Source organism: Triticum dicoccoides, chromosome 3A, assembly GCF_002162155.2.
Source record: "Triticum dicoccoides isolate Atlit2015 ecotype Zavitan chromosome 3A, WEW_v2.0, whole genome shotgun sequence".
NCBI classification, from domain to species: domain Eukaryota; kingdom Viridiplantae; phylum Streptophyta; class Magnoliopsida; order Poales; family Poaceae; genus Triticum; species Triticum dicoccoides.
Window position 1 is genome coordinate 727,980,305 of NC_041384.1, and position 15,906 is coordinate 727,996,210.

At 43.5% G+C, this 15,906-nt stretch overlaps 1 pseudogene; it reads left to right on the plus strand.

Moving 5' to 3' along the window:
- The first annotated feature begins 2,186 nt into the window (after positions 1 to 2,186).
- LOC119273525 overlaps positions 2,187 to 15,906 on the plus strand; it is a 20,467-nt pseudogene continuing 6,747 nt past the window's right edge.

Here is a 15,906-nt window from a genome sequence, read left to right on the forward strand (position 1 = left end):
CTTGGTCAGGGTAGGATCCCCTTCTACTAAATTGAACTTCTTGGCATCCAACTATATGTGATACCCCCTTCTCCATAAATAAAGGACATTTTACAAGCATGTAGTCCTTATTATTTGTCACAAGGGACCTCCTTTTAACAGTTTCCGCCCTTCTTTGACGATGCAGGCTAGCTCATTCATTAGGGGTTGCTCAGCTATGCTTTTTTGAAAGTGACTGGATTATATTTATATGCCACTCGGTGTTGAAGGGTTTGTTCATGCCAAATCGAAGAAATCTTGTGATGTTACCAGATATTGCCCATTTACTCATTCTGCATGCGATGGTCAGGGTCTGATTATTTTTATCAGAGGACTTCCGTTTGGAAAATAATCCAGTGGCGCTCGCCTATTCTCTTTACTTATGTACCTAGACAATAGTGCTCTATTAATTTTTGTTGTGTGAATAATCAATCTTCGTGTTTATGAGAAATGATAATGACTCGCACCATTACCATACCTGTTGAAAGTATGCTTTGCTGCAATACAATCTTATATCTACCTCATGTTATGGTTTGATTCATGTATAGCTTCCAAGTACCAAGTTCATGGCATGTCCAAATTGAGAGGATTCACTTATATAAAAATAAGTTAATTCTCAATTGTCATTGGGGCTCATTAATTTCTAATGTGTCATAGTAATGCTTTCAAAATATGCAGAGTCCAAAAGATATACCCATTTGAAAATAGATACAGGGAAATAATCATGTTCTTTGTGAGCACACAGGAAGTTTATTAAGATTCATATATAAAGGTTACAATAATGTACTATCTTGGTTCACTAATATAAGATGCTTTGAATATTTTAATAAAGACTACATACAAACTGAAATGAGTGAAGAAACACATTACAACATGTCTATATACATCCAATTAAGAAATAAGTTAGAAATCCCTATAATCTGGAATGGAGGGAGTATCATTCGTGGGTAGCAATAATTAAACACTCAAATAATATGTTTCAAATTCCAGAATAAAGCACTTGGTCAAACTTCATTGTACGCCCCATCCTATCCCACAACCCTTCCAGCAGAGGGCAACGCAATATGCATATACAACACCCTTAATAACATAATCTCAAGGGAGATCGAGTTCGTGCGGTCAAGTCCTTTTGCTTGGGCCAAGCCCAAAAACAGTGCAAAAAAATACAAATGAAATAAAAAATTCAAAAAAATGTTCGTCACCAAAAAATTGAACCAATTTTTAAAAATGTTCTGAAAAACTGCAAAAAAAAACTCCTTTTCAAAAACAAAATGGTGTTTTTCTGAACAAGAAAAAATAAAATTGATTGAAAGACTATTCCATGCAGAACTACTCCTTCATCGGATGGAAGTACGAAGCTGAATTAGGTCTTGACGAACACCATTAGGGTGGCTTCTTGACTTTCGAATTTTACGGTCCAAAATGCCATGCTTGTAAACCTATTTCTAACGTTAGTCGACACTAGATATAAGAAGTGTTGCGTAATGCAACATGGAGGATGTTTGAATTTTTTCGCCCATTGCAACGCACGGGCATTTGTACTAGTATTTTTTTAGAGTGACATTTGTACTAGTATTGATAACATAATGACTGAGAATCATTGTCCAGCTGCCTACTCATGCGGAAAAACCAAACATGATGGAACGGTCGGAACATGACTTGGTCATTGCCGGCGGCAAGGCAAGTTTATTATATGCGCAGCCTGCGTGCCCGGAGGGTGGATAATGACACGTCAACGCTCCGGGAGTAGACACCGAATAACATATCAGCAGCAACCGATGAAAGTCCCTGGCTGGCTAGTCTTGCCTGGAATATTCTGTCACAAAAGGCCTTGCATGCTCGATGTGCTCGTTCAACTTTGAGCTTTCACACACACAAAAAAATCTTCCACAGAAGACCATGCATTCTCGACGACGGCTGAAAACGAATTGACACCGTCAACTGACCCATTCCTCGGCCTCATCAATTCTTTCAATAATTTTGCCTTGAATCCATCAAAACAACCGGCTAGCTGCACGCTTGTACGTACTACGTACTAGTGCCGCCTGTGTATATATATACACGCATAGGCACTTGAGGCTAAGCACCAGAACCAGAAGCTAAGCTAGCGTTGCAGTAAACACCGCACCAAATCTTAGTTGATCACCGAAGCAAGCAAGAAAGCGAAGATGGTGCACGCCGCGACGGCCGAGCGCTTCAGCAGCGTGTTCGCCTCATTCGACCGCGACGCCGACGGCAGGATCTCGGCGGGGGAGCTGCGGCTGTGCATGAAGGCGGCGCTGGGCGAGGACGTGTCGGCGGAGGACGCCGAGGCGCTCCTGGCGTCGGCCGACGCGGACAGCACTACTAGAAAAAAGCCTACTAGTGGTACATCTGTTTTGCCTACTAATGATACAATACACGTGCGTAACTAGTATCACTAGTAGAAAAGTGGGTTTTGGTTCGGCCAGAAAAGAGCATTAATACCGGTTGCAATACGAACCGAGACTAATGTGAGCATTAGTCCTGGTTCAAGCGGCGAGGGCACGGTACATGCATTACTCCGGTTCAAATGGGACCTTTAGTCCCGGTTCGCCACGAACCGGTACTAATGGGGTTGAGACCCTTTAGTACCGGTTCGTGGCACGAACCGGTACTGACCCCATTAGTACCGGTTCGTGCCATGAACCGGTACTAATGGTGTAATTTTGAAATCCTACTCCCCCCTTCCCCCATGTATCGCCTTTTCAGTTTTGTAAAAAGCAAAAAAAAATGATAAAAACTTTAAAAGTTAAAATCCTTTGATATGTAGTTATGTTACCACATCTACTAGTTAGGAAAATTTTGAAACTTAAATTTGGACATGTTTTGCAAAAAGTGTAAGGAAAATGTGAAACGGCTATAACTTTTGCATACGATGTCAGAAAAAAACGTATAATATATCAAAATGTTCAGCACGAAAATCCTCATTTGATTTTGACAGCCTATGGCTTGTTTGCAAATTTTTAGAATCCTCAAATTCCAAAAGAAAAAAAGTTATGCTCAAATTTCATTTTTTTCAAAAAAATCGTTAAATCAGGTCAAACTACTTATTCAAGAAGTATTAGTGTTACTAAATAATTATTCAAGAATATTAGTGTTACTAAATAATTATTTCAGTTTTTTTGAATTTTGGTCAAATCTGGTCAAACTGTGGTCAAACAATGGTCAAATTACTTATTCAAGAAATATTAGTGTTACTAAATAATTATTGTTTTTTAGAACAATAGTTTCAAACTCAAACAGTGAAATGTGTGACTTCATGCTCAAGCTAAACTCCTGAGGGTTAATAGGATTGACATCTTACTATTGTCAGGAAAACAATAAGTGCAGACTTGGAAACGAGGGAGAATAGAACCCAGAAGTTAAGTGTGCTCAGGCTGGAGGAGTGGGAAGATGGGTGATCGTTCGGGAAGTTAGATGATTTGGAATGATGAAGGGTGATTAGAGATTAAATTGAACAGTGATTAGAGATTAGAGATTAAAATAATTCAGAAATTGGAAAATCCGGAAAAAATTTCAAAAAAATCTTTTAGTACCGGTTGGTGTTACCAACCGGGACTAAAGGTGGACCTCCAGGCAGCAGCCACGTGGAGGGCCTTTAGTCCCGGTTCGTATAAGAACCGAGACTATAGGGGGGGAGGGACCTTTAGTAACGACCCTTTAGTCCCGGTTCCAGAACCGGGACTAAAGGCCCTCTAGAACCGGGACAAAACGCCATTTTTCTACTAGTGTATCACGCCATTAGTATTTTTTTACTAATGACGCACCTGTAATGCGCCATTAGTATCTGGTATACTAATGGCGCACCATGCAGTGCGCCATTAGTATAGCTCACGGTGCGCCATTAGTATGCCTCCCAGGGGGGCATATTTACCCATTTGCTTTGGCATACTAATGACGCACTAGTGGATGATGCGCCATTAGAGTCCTTTTTGCAGTGCGTCATTATTGTGCTGAGTGGTGTGCCACTAGTATGAATATTAGGGATTATTTTTTTCTTTTCTGATATTTGCACAGGTTACAAAACATATTACTGCACCTAATATAGAGAGCACAACATATAAACAGCAGATTTATCGAATACAATAAAAGATTAGTCTCCGTATACAATTCATCATATTAATCTCCAAATTTAAAATACCGAACAAAATTAGAACACTACAAGTCTCGAGACCGCGAGTAGCGAGTTTGTCTTCACATTACAAGTCGATATCGATCATCTAAACTACCATCACATAGAAGAGAGTTGCGGTCATCACGATGAGCATCATCGCGATGAAACTGGTCTTCATCCGCTTTCTCTAATGCTCCCTCCTCTCTCCCGCTAGATAGCGCGTGTATCTAACTTCCGCCTCCGCCCTAGTGGTGTACCCTTTGTAACTGTTACCACTCAAATGGTGAACCTGTCTCCGACACTCCTCCCAGTCGTCGTAGACTCCGGGAACCTTACCCTTGTACACGACATACGACGGCATCTCTATGCAATAGCCAAACCAAACGTTATTAACAATTCATAGACAATACATAAGCAATATATAAGTATGCAACAAAAGGATCGGAAGAGAAAAGCAACACATTAATAGCACGATTCATGGTCCTACTAATAGATAGTATCGATTACATATAAGTTGAACGACTGTCCAAACCAAAGAGACATACAAGTTCATTAAAGTTTAATTACAACATGAGTCAATCGATGTTTCAGAACTACACATAGCATCACTACTTTCGACTCGACTCAGGGACCGGAGCGTGGATGAAGCCGCTGTCTCTCGTGATGGTCATGAAATCACGGGCGTTGTCAGCCTGCATTTGTAGCGTTGTGTCTATCTCACTATTGGACGGTTGATATCTGAGGTAGAACTGCCCCGAGGTACGAAGGACATCTTGATGGATGATTTTCGCAAACTCCAACTGGATGCGAAAGAATTCTTGTCTGATGTCCGTGTTCTGGATTGCCGACAATCTTGCGGCCAAATCTTTGAGATTATTTGGTAGCAGAAGGTGATTATGGTCCCGTACGATCGCCCGCATGTGATGGAGGGCGTAGTAGGCATCCTTATGACCGCCAGGCGGCTGCTTGATGCAGGGGAACGTCGTAGTATGGGCGAACACATGCTTGCCGTACCTACGAACTGGCCTGGTGAAGGTGCCTCCAGATTTGGCGTAGCCGGGGAGAACATCATCAAGAACTTTCTTGATATTTGTGTAGTCTTTCTTCGACTGACGGTCCGAGTCGAAATACGTGGCCATGGAATATTTCGGGCTTAAGAGGATGAGTGTGCAATGTGTGTCACTGCACAAAATACGGAATGTTAGAAGAAAAAAAGAACGATCGAAATCTAAGAAATCATATGTTACGCGGTGAGGGGATGACTTACTCGGGAAAGTAAGGCACGAGGAAGTTATCCTTATCTGGGTTTGCCAGAATGACGCCTTCGAGGTAAGAACTCGCGACTTGCCGGTCCCCGGCACTGCCCAAGATCTTGGCACGTATGTAGAAGGGGTCGACTATCACGATGTCCGGGGTCTTGTCTCTAATGATCCGCATCTCCATACTCAGCGAAAATAGCCGAACGAAGGTGTAGTGCAGCGGATGAAGGTTAAACATAGCGAAGATTGATACGTCTCCAACGTATCTACAATTTTTGATTGCTCCATGCTATATTATCTACTGTTTTGGACTATATTGGGCTTTATTTTCCACTTTTATATTATTTTTGGGACTAACCTATTAATCGGAGGTCCAGCCCAGAATTGCTGTTTTTTGCCTATTTCAGTGTTTCGAAGAAATGATATCAAACGGAGTCCAAACGGAATGAAACCTTCGAGAACGTGATTTTCTCACCAAACGTGATCCAGGAGACTTGGACCCTACGCCAAGGCATCAGAGAGGCGTTCACGAGGGTGGGGGCGCCCCCCCCCCTAGGGCACGCGCCCCTGCCTCGTGGGCCCCTCGATGCTTCATCGACGTACTTCTTCCTCCTATATATACATACGTACCCCCAAACGAACAGAATAGGAGCCAAAAACCTAATTCCACCGCCGCAACTTTCTGTATCCACGAGATCCCATCTTGGGGCCTATTCCGGAGCTCCGCCGGAGAAGGGCCGTCATCACGGAGGGCTTCTACATCATCATAGCCTCTCCGATGAAGTGTGAGTAGTTTACCTCAGACCTTCGGGTCCATAGTTAGTAGCTAGATGGCTTCTTCTCTCTTTTTGGATCTCAATACAAAGTTCTCCCTCTCTCATGTGGAGATCTATTCGATGTAATCTTCTTTTTGCGGTGTGTTTGTTGAGACCGATGAATTGTGGGTTTATGATCAAGTCTATCTATGAATAATATTGGAATCTTCTCTGAATTATTTTATGTATGATTGGTTATCTTTGCAAGTCTCTTCGAATTATCCGTTTGGTTTGGCCAACTAGATTGGTAGTTCTTGCCATGGGAGAAGTGCTTAGCTTTGGGTTTGATCTTGCGGTGTCCTTTCCCAGTGACAGAAGGGGCAGCAAGGCACGTATTGCATCATTGCCATCGAGGATAACAAGATGGGGTTTATTTCATATTGCATGAATTTATCTCTCTACATCATGTCATCTTGCTTAAGGCGTTACTCTGTTTTTAACTTAATACTCTAGATGCATGCTGGATAGCGGACGATGAGTGGAGTAATAATAGTAGATGCAGAATCGTTTCGGTCTACTTGTCACGGACGTGATGCCCATATACATGATCATGCCTAGATATTCTCATAACTATGCTCAATTCCGTCAATTGCTCAATAGTAATTTGTTCACCCACCGTAGAATACTTATGCTCTTGAGAGAAGCCACTAGTGAAACCTATGGCCCCCGGGTCTATTCTCATCATATCAATCTCCATCACTTTAATCTTGCTTTGCTTTTTACTTTGCCTTTACTTTTTACTTTGCATCTTTATACCAAAAATACCAAAATATTATATCTATCAGATCTCACTCTCGTAAGTGACCGTGAAGGGATTGACAACCCCTAATCGCGTAGGTTGCGAGTAGCTATCATTTTGTGCAGGTACGAGGGACTTGAGTGTGGCCTCCTACTGGATTGATACCTTGGTTCTCAAAAACTGAGGGAAATACTTACGCTACTTTGCTGCATCATCCCTTCCTCTTCGGGGAAAACCAACGCAAGCTCAAGAGGGAGCAAGAAGGATTTCTGGCACCGTTGCCGGGGAGTCTATGCAAAAAGTCAACATACCAAGTACCCATCACAATCCCTATCTCTCGCATTACATTATTTGTCATTTGCCTCTCGTTTTCCTCTCCCCCACTTCACCCTTGCCGTTTTATTCGCCCTCTCTCTCTCTCTCTATCCTCCCTCTCTATTTGCCTCTTTTGCCCGTTTGCTCTTGTTTGCTCGTGTGTTAGATTGCTTGTTTGTCGCGATGGCTCAAGATACTACCAAATTGTGTGACTTCACCAATACCAATAATAATGATTTTATTAGCACTCCGATTGCTCCTCTTACCCATGCCGAATCTTGTGAAATTAATACTGCTTTGTTGAATCTTGTTATGAAAGATCAATTCGCCGGCCTTCCTAGTGAAGATGCCGCTACTCATCTGAATAGCTTCGTTGATTTATGTGATATGCAAAAGAAAAAAGATCTCAATAATGATGTCGTTAAATTGAAGCTATTTCCTTTTTCGCTTAGAGATCGTGCTAAAGCTTGGTTTTCGTCTTTTCCAAAAAATAGTATTGATTCTTGGAACAAGTGCAAAGATGCTTTTATCTCTAAGTATTTCCCTCCCGCTAAGATCATCTCTCTTAGAAACGATATTATGAACTTTAAGCAACTTGATCATGAACATTTTGCACAAGCTTGGGAGAGAATAAAATTAATGATGCGTAATTTCCCTACTCATGGTTTGAATTTGTGGATGATTATACAAAAATTTTATGCCGGGTTGAATTTTGCTTCTAGAAATCTTTTAGATTCGGCCGTGGGAGGCACTTTTATGGAAATCACTTTAGAAGATGCTACTAAACTCCTAGATAATATTATGGTTAATTATTGTATATCGTGGGGTGCACCATCTTGGGGTGCGCCATAAAAACACTGACAGCAATGGTGCACCATCCTCTGGTGCGCCATTAGTAACTTTTTTCTGATAGCAATGGCGCACCCTCCTCTGGTGTGCCATTAGTAACTTTTTTTCATTATTTTTTGTTGCATCTAAAAATTTGTTTTTTTATCAAATTTGTTATTTTCATGAGGACTAGAACAGAAGATACCATCAAATATCATCAAATTTATTTTTTTGAAAATATCATCAAATTTGTTTTTTTATTTTTAATTGAAAATATCATCAAATTTGTTATTTGAAAATATCATCAAATTTGCTATTTAAAAATATCATCAATATTTTTTTTGGATTTTTAGTTGCATTCATTTGTGAATTGGTAAAACATTTATGAATATGAAAAAATATCATCAAATTTGAAGAATATTCATGACATCAAAAATTGCCCATAAAATTTAAAAATATTCATGAGTTCAAAAAATATTAACAAATTCAATATTCATGAGGACTAGAATAGAAGAAATATCATTTCAAAATGTCGAAATACAATCAAGAAATGAAGACTACGATTTAAATACGATCGATCTTAGCTAGCTATCTTTTCACAATCTTCTTGCCCTTCTTTTTCGCAAGTGGAGTTCTTCTGTTGAACGGACGTCTTTTAGGTAGGGTGGTCCTGCTTCTTCTTGTGGTGTATGGCACTTCATCGTCGTCGTCATGTTCCATCTTCGGGTCGCCGTACTTGTCGAAGTCTTGCTCATTGGAGACTCCATCCATTCCGATGATCTTCCTTTTGCCTCTCCTCACGACAACACGACTGGGCTTTGATGGGTCGGTAATGAAGACGAATTGGTCCACTTGGGAAGCCAGTACCCATGGCTCATTTTTCACGGTGACGTGTGCGCCCGCGGTTTTGGATTTGGCTTCGGGTATAACCATGGTGGTGAAATACCAGTCTTCTTTTATGACGCTCTTGGCCCATCTGACATGGAACATCGGGACCTTCTCTCCAGCGTAGCTCAGCTCCCAGATCTCCTTGATCCTTCCGTAGTATTTGTCCTTGTCGTTACCGGTGTAGGATTTCATCGTTACCCCAGAGTTCTGATAATCATCGCTCTTCATGTCCTTTTCCTCGGTGTAGAATGTGTAGCCGTTGATATCATGCGCCACATAGGTCATCAGATTGTGCTCGGCGCCCTGTGACAAGGCTAATATGAGTTTTTCTTCCGCGGAAGAATCCTCATGTAAAGGGTACGACAGAAGTTTCTTCTTGAACCAACGCGAGAAACATGAGTTGTGCTCTTTGATTATATCTCCGTCCGTCCTCTGTTGGCCTCGGTCATTGTACGTCTTCTCAATAAAGGTTTTGTGCTCTACCACCCAAGGATCGACCACGTATATGTGTTGTAGCGCGACTAGGTTTTCTCTTTCAAAGTCGGCGAGTCGACCCTCCAAGTCGACATGCATTTCGCGGCGACCCTCGCGGTGACCCCATCCAGCGAGCCTGCCGAGGTGCCTGTTGACGGGTAGACCAATGGGGTTCTCGATGCCTAGATAATTCGTGCAGTAGGAGATGCACTCCTCGGTCAAAAAGCCCCTGGCTATGCTTCCCTCTGGACGTGACATGTTGCGAATGTATCCTTTGATGACACCATTCATCCTTTCGAACGACATCATGCTGTGCAGGAACGTCGGCCCGAGTTGGATGATATCCTCCACGATATGGACCAGCAGATGCACCATAACATCGAAGAATGCGGGCGGGAAGTACATCTCAAGCTCGCATAGTATCACCATGATCTCTTCCTGTAGCCTTCTGAGTTGCCTCACGCCAACCGACTTCCAAGAGATGACGTCAAAAAAGTTGCATAGGCCAAATAGCGTTTCACGGACGTGCGCGTCCATGATCCCACGGATTGCAACTGGAAGTACTGCGTCATCAGCACGTGACAGTCGTGCTCTAGTGCAGAACCGGGCAATAGCACCGGTTCGTAAGGCCCTTTAGTGCCGGTTCCATAACCGGCACTAAAGTGTGGTCACTAAAGGCCCCCCCCTTTAGTACCGGTTCAGCATGAACCGGTGCTAAAGGGCAACCATTTGGCACGAGCTAGCTCCGGGGGCCGGGAGCCCTTTAGTACCGGTTGGTAACACCAACCGGTACTAAAATGTTTGGGGGGGGGTTGGTTTTATGATTTCTTTTTCATTTAATTTTGTGTTTTCCATTTTAATTCTTTTTCGTTTGCTGGTATTTTACGATACTACACATTGTACACGTTATGCATATATATATATATATATATATATATATATATATATATATATATATATATATAGAATTTCTAGTAGAACCAATCATATATATATCATCAATGTCTCACAAACCACCATATTAATTCACACATACACACATGTATAGCTATATACAATTTCTCCTACATATGCATGTTGCCTTCGGAGCGAGTGGCATTAGCCTAATTGGTGCCTTCGGAGCACGATGACAATTGGAAGTGGTTCATGACCTGGTCGATGGGGGCGGTAACGGGTAATAGTATTCTCCCTTCGGATTTATGACCTGGTCGAGCAAAAATCCCGCTATTTCCTCTTGAAGTGCTTCTACGCGCTCCGTTTCTAGGAGCTTGTCCCGCACCTCTTTGAACTGTTAAGAAGGAGATCAATATGCATGTGTATTAGTTGTGTGACTAGATATCGATAATGGTGTAAAAATTGTGAATAATGTTCTGACAAGCGTACCCATTCCTGTCTTTGAGATCTGCTCCTTTCGGACGCCATCATGCGAATGTTCTCTCAAACGCAGAATGCACACAGATCAGTCCCCTGCGCCTGCTTCAGGGTCTTTATTACGAGAATGGAATTTAATTTGATCAAATAATAATTAATCAAGCATGATAATTAAAGAGATGGCAGCTAGCTAGCTAGCTAGTACTACTTAATTACTTACCTTGGGTCGAAACCATTTCAGTTGTCGTTTCCATTCGCCTTCCGTGACGCTGATGAACCTTGCCCAAGCCCTGCCCGCCGGCAAAGAAAATGAAGAAAGGGGTTATTAAATAGTTCATATCATGAAATGACGAACTAAATAGGCCGAGATATATAGTTAATAATGATTGAAATTACCTGTTGACTATCCCAAACAAGATGTTATAGGCACTATTTGCTTTGAGTAGTGAGTCCAGTATTTGAACTGTTCCAGCGTCAACTTTAATGATACACAAGATCTAGTGAAATCTACATGCACACACGTTTGCATGTCTTAATTAAGCGGGCATATGTAAGCAAAAACATGTAGCTAGCTAGTAGGCAAAAACAGAGAATTTGTAGTACAAGAAAGTGTGACTCACTGGAAGTTGTAAGGAAGTAGTATATCTTCATTGTATTTGAGGCACTTCAAGAACTCTAGCATGCTGTCCTCTACCTGCTTTTCATGATGCTTGTTTATTTTCCATGTGTATTCATTAAAGGTGTTTGGGTCAATGAACCCAATGCCATAGCGTCCATCTTTTCTCATTTCATACATCTTCATCCTGCATAATACCACAAAAAAGAATATAGTGAGGATAATTACAGGTAATGATTGATCAAAAGGATCACTACAGCTAGCTTGAGACTTAAATTACAGAAAGAAATCACTTACAGACAATAGCAACTGACGATAGATTTGTCGAGTGCGTCTTGATTGTATAACTAAAACAGTTCAGAATACTCAACGGTCACAGGTTTCTCATGGTAGTAATGATCCTTCTTGACTTGCACCATGAGGGACTCTCGATCGGATCTCTTGGTAATGTCCATGTACCATTGATGCAATTCATACATTCTTGTTGGGAGCTTCTTGACCTCTTCTGGCTTGACCAAAGGTTGGCCCCGGGCATATTTCCGTTTTATTTCCTCCTCTGTAAGCACAGGCATGTCCTCGATCTCGAGGAGTTGTCCAACAGTGATGTTGAGAGTTTCAGCCTGCATTATATGCTCCTGGGTTATTACCAAATCGCCCACCTCGGGAACGTAAATTGTTTGCCCACAATAATATTGGGCGCGCTTACTGTCACGTGTTGTTGGCGGCACAACAAGCGGGGGGATCGATTGCGCCGCCTATTCTCCCAGCTGGGCAACGGTTTTCCCGCATTTTTTGACAGCTGCTTGTTGTTTGCTCGAGCTCGAGCTCGCCTCCTTCTGTAGACGTTGTCGATGTAACTTCCTGATGTGGCGCTCATAGTCTGTGTCAACAGGCTTAGGAGCTGGTGGTTGAGCCATACGAATGAAGTGGTCAACTACTTCCACATGCACTTTCTCCCTTGGCGGCGGTGGCGGTTTCGGTCCAAAATGGGCGTCGACTTCTGCCTGCACTATGGCATTGGTTTTCTCCTCGGTCCTGTCATAAGCCCTCTCAGGAAGAGGAGTAGTGAGGTTTGGACCATATTAATATCGCTTGCCTCCGCCTGTACTTCCTGTACTATGACCTCGACTCGTACCGCTACGCATCATAGCTATGGAGTGTCTCTTCTGCGATTGCTGAGGCGGCGGAGACGGCTGACGGGGCTGAGTTGGACGAGGAGGAGTGGCCTGAAGCTGTGCCGGACTTGGAGGAGGAGTGGCATGAGGTTGTGCCGGACTTGGAGGAGGAGTGGACGTCTGACGCTGTGTCGGACTTGGAGGAGGAGTGGCCTGACACTTTGCCGGACTTGGAGGAGGAGGAGTGGCCTCACGCGTTGGTCGACTTGGAGGAGCGGGAGTCTGCTGACTCGGTGGCGGACTTCGACGAGGAGTCGGGTGACGCGGTGTTGGTGGCCTTCGAAAGATGATGCAATCCTTTCTCCATAGGATGATATGATGTTTGGCATCTCCGAGTGTGTGCTCCTCGTCACCTCCAGGAATGTCAAGCTCTAGCCCCGAATATTGGCCCACCACCTCATCAACCACGACACGAGCATAGCCTACTAGAATCGGGTTGCAATGGAAGGTTGCATCGGGGGAATTTGTATAAGCAACGCCGTCCGCCACCTTCAAGGATATGTTCTTAATTTTGAAGTGTAGCTCGCAGTTAGTGTTCTCCGCGATGTCATCCATGGGGTATCTATCCAGCATTGCGTCAAACAGGGCGGAACCCACATAGCTTCTCGGCATGGATGGGGCGGTGGTATCCTATGATGGATCATCCGCTAGCTGCTGCAGCTGCTGAGACCCCCTTTGCTGGCTAAGTGAGTCGATCTGCTCCTGCTGCCGCTGGAATTTGACTACCAAGTCCGCGTGCGCTGATTCTAGGCCTTGAAGGCGTTCATAGTCCAGCTTCATCTTCTCCTCCTCCATCTTCCCCTGCTTCTCCTCCGCAATCTTCCTTCTTGCACGGGTTCTGTAGTCGGCGTTCCAGTCCGAAAACCCCTCATACCACGGAATAGCGCCCTTGCCTCGTGTTCTTCCCGGGTGTTCAGGATTTCCCAGGGCACGCTAAGCTCGTCGTTCTCTCTGTTGGGCTGGAACACCCCCGTTCGAGCCTCTTCTATTGCAACAAGTATATTATTGTCGGCTCCGTTCAGACATGCCTTCGTCGAAACTTTGCCTGTCTTCGGGTCCAACTCCCCCCCATGCGCATAGAACCAAGTCCTACACCTGGGGGCCAGCTCTTAGTAACCGGAGTGACACCTGCATCCGCCATCTCTTTCTCAGATTTATCCCACTTAGGCATTGCCACCGCGTAGCCACCTGGCCCCAGCTTATGGAACTTATCCTTTTTTCGGCATTCTTCTTGTTTATTCTCGACCGTTCCTTAGCTAATTCTGAATCCTTGAATTTCACGAAATCGTCCCAATGAGCACTTTGATTCTCTAGTGTTCCCTCGAATACTGGAGTCTTCCTTCCTCCCTTGACGTACTTGTCCCATTCACGATTCTTGTGGTTCTTGAATGCAACCGCCATCTTCCTAAGAGCAGCGTCCTTGACTTTCTGCACATCTGCTTCTGTGAAATGATCTGGTAGGGTGAAATGTTCCATGAGAGTATCCCAAAGCAGACTTTTTTGTCTGTCGTCGACAAAAGTAAGATCTGGACGTGGCTTTGCTGGCTCTCTCCATTCTTGAAGGGAGATCGGGAGTTGGTCCTTCACAAGAACTCCACACTGACGAACGAACTTGTCCGCAATCTTCTTAGGCGCTAATGGTTCGCCATTAGGTTTGATTGCCTTGATATTATACTTTACGCCCTCCTTCAACTTTTTGTTCGGGCCTCGTTTCGTCCTGTTGCCTGAAGATTTGCTCGATCCGGATGGCTGAAAGAAGAAAGATCAATTTGTTAATATATCTTCAACTCATTTAAAACATGTGATGATCACCAGATGCCTGCTTATATAAATATATATACCTCTCCGGTGTTGTCATCATCGTAGTTCATGACTTCATCAATTCGGTCGTCGCGATCGAATATCATATCACCCTCTCCGGTGTTGTTTAGAAATTCGGAGCCGTCATAATCTTCTTCATTCTGATCATCATCTGGCCCGCGTATTATATCGAACATGGTCTGTTCTCCCTCTCTGTCGGTATTGTCCGTCATAGCTTTTATTTAACTATGCCAAAAGAAATATAAAACAATTTAGTATTCAAATTACATCGTCTCAAATAATAGATATAATCTCGAATACATCGTCTCGAATAATAGATATAATCTCAAATACATCATCTCGAATAATAGATATAATCTCGAATACATCGTCTCGAATAATAGATATAATCTCGAATACATCGTCTCGAATAATATATAATCTCGAATACATCGTATTGAATATTATATATCGAGTACATCACTGGCTAGGTAGCTAATAAAGATCAAATACTACAGAAGAATCTAGGACACTCCCGGTTTTTGCGGCGCGGGCGGTGGACACCCAAAGAGAAGGAACCCTCACAGGATCATAGCTGAAGTGAGATCCCTGAAAAAACTGCCAGGTATTGGAGAACCTGCCGCCCTCTAACGCAACCATGTAGTGATGGACGTGCTCGTCCTCCTCCCTGACACGGCGACGTACCACCTCCGGCGGGGCCGGCTCCCTCCGCAACGAAACTGGCCCACGCGAACGCCACCAAATGAGATCAGGGTCGACGACGGTACCCGGGGCCGGGTTCCTCATCAAGCGGCACGCCCCTCCAGGCAGCACCTCCCAGTGCCAGCCCGGCGGAGCCCAGTCCCGGACATGGGTCAGTCGGACGTCGTCGCGGACGGGTCGACGGCGAGGATGCGGGCCGAGCATCGTCGAGAACAAATACTAGCTATATGCCCGCAAAAAGTAACATTTTTAATGATTGGATTTTGATAACTAAAATTTCTAACATTTCTATATAACTAACATTTCTATAACATTTCTAATATTTCTAGAACTAAAAAAAGAAAAAATTCTAACTTTTTTATAACTATTTCTATAACTAAAAAACAGAAAAATTTCTAACATTTCTAACATTTCTAACTATTCTAACAATTATAACATTTCTAACTATTCTAACAATTCTAACATTTCTAACTATTTCTAAAAAACAGAAAAATTTCTAACAATTTCTAAAAAACAGAAAAATTTCTAACTATTTGTATAACTAAAAAATAAAAAATGTGTGCGTGTGTGTGCGCGCGCTCACCGGCGAGGCGAGAGGCGACGGGGGGCGGCGACGGGGGGGCGCGTGGCGATGGGGACGGCGACGGGCGCGGCGACGACGGGGATGACGACGATGGGGACAGGGATGGGGCGGCGATGACGGGGACGGGGACGTACGGGCCGGGGCGGCGACGACGACGGGGACGTACG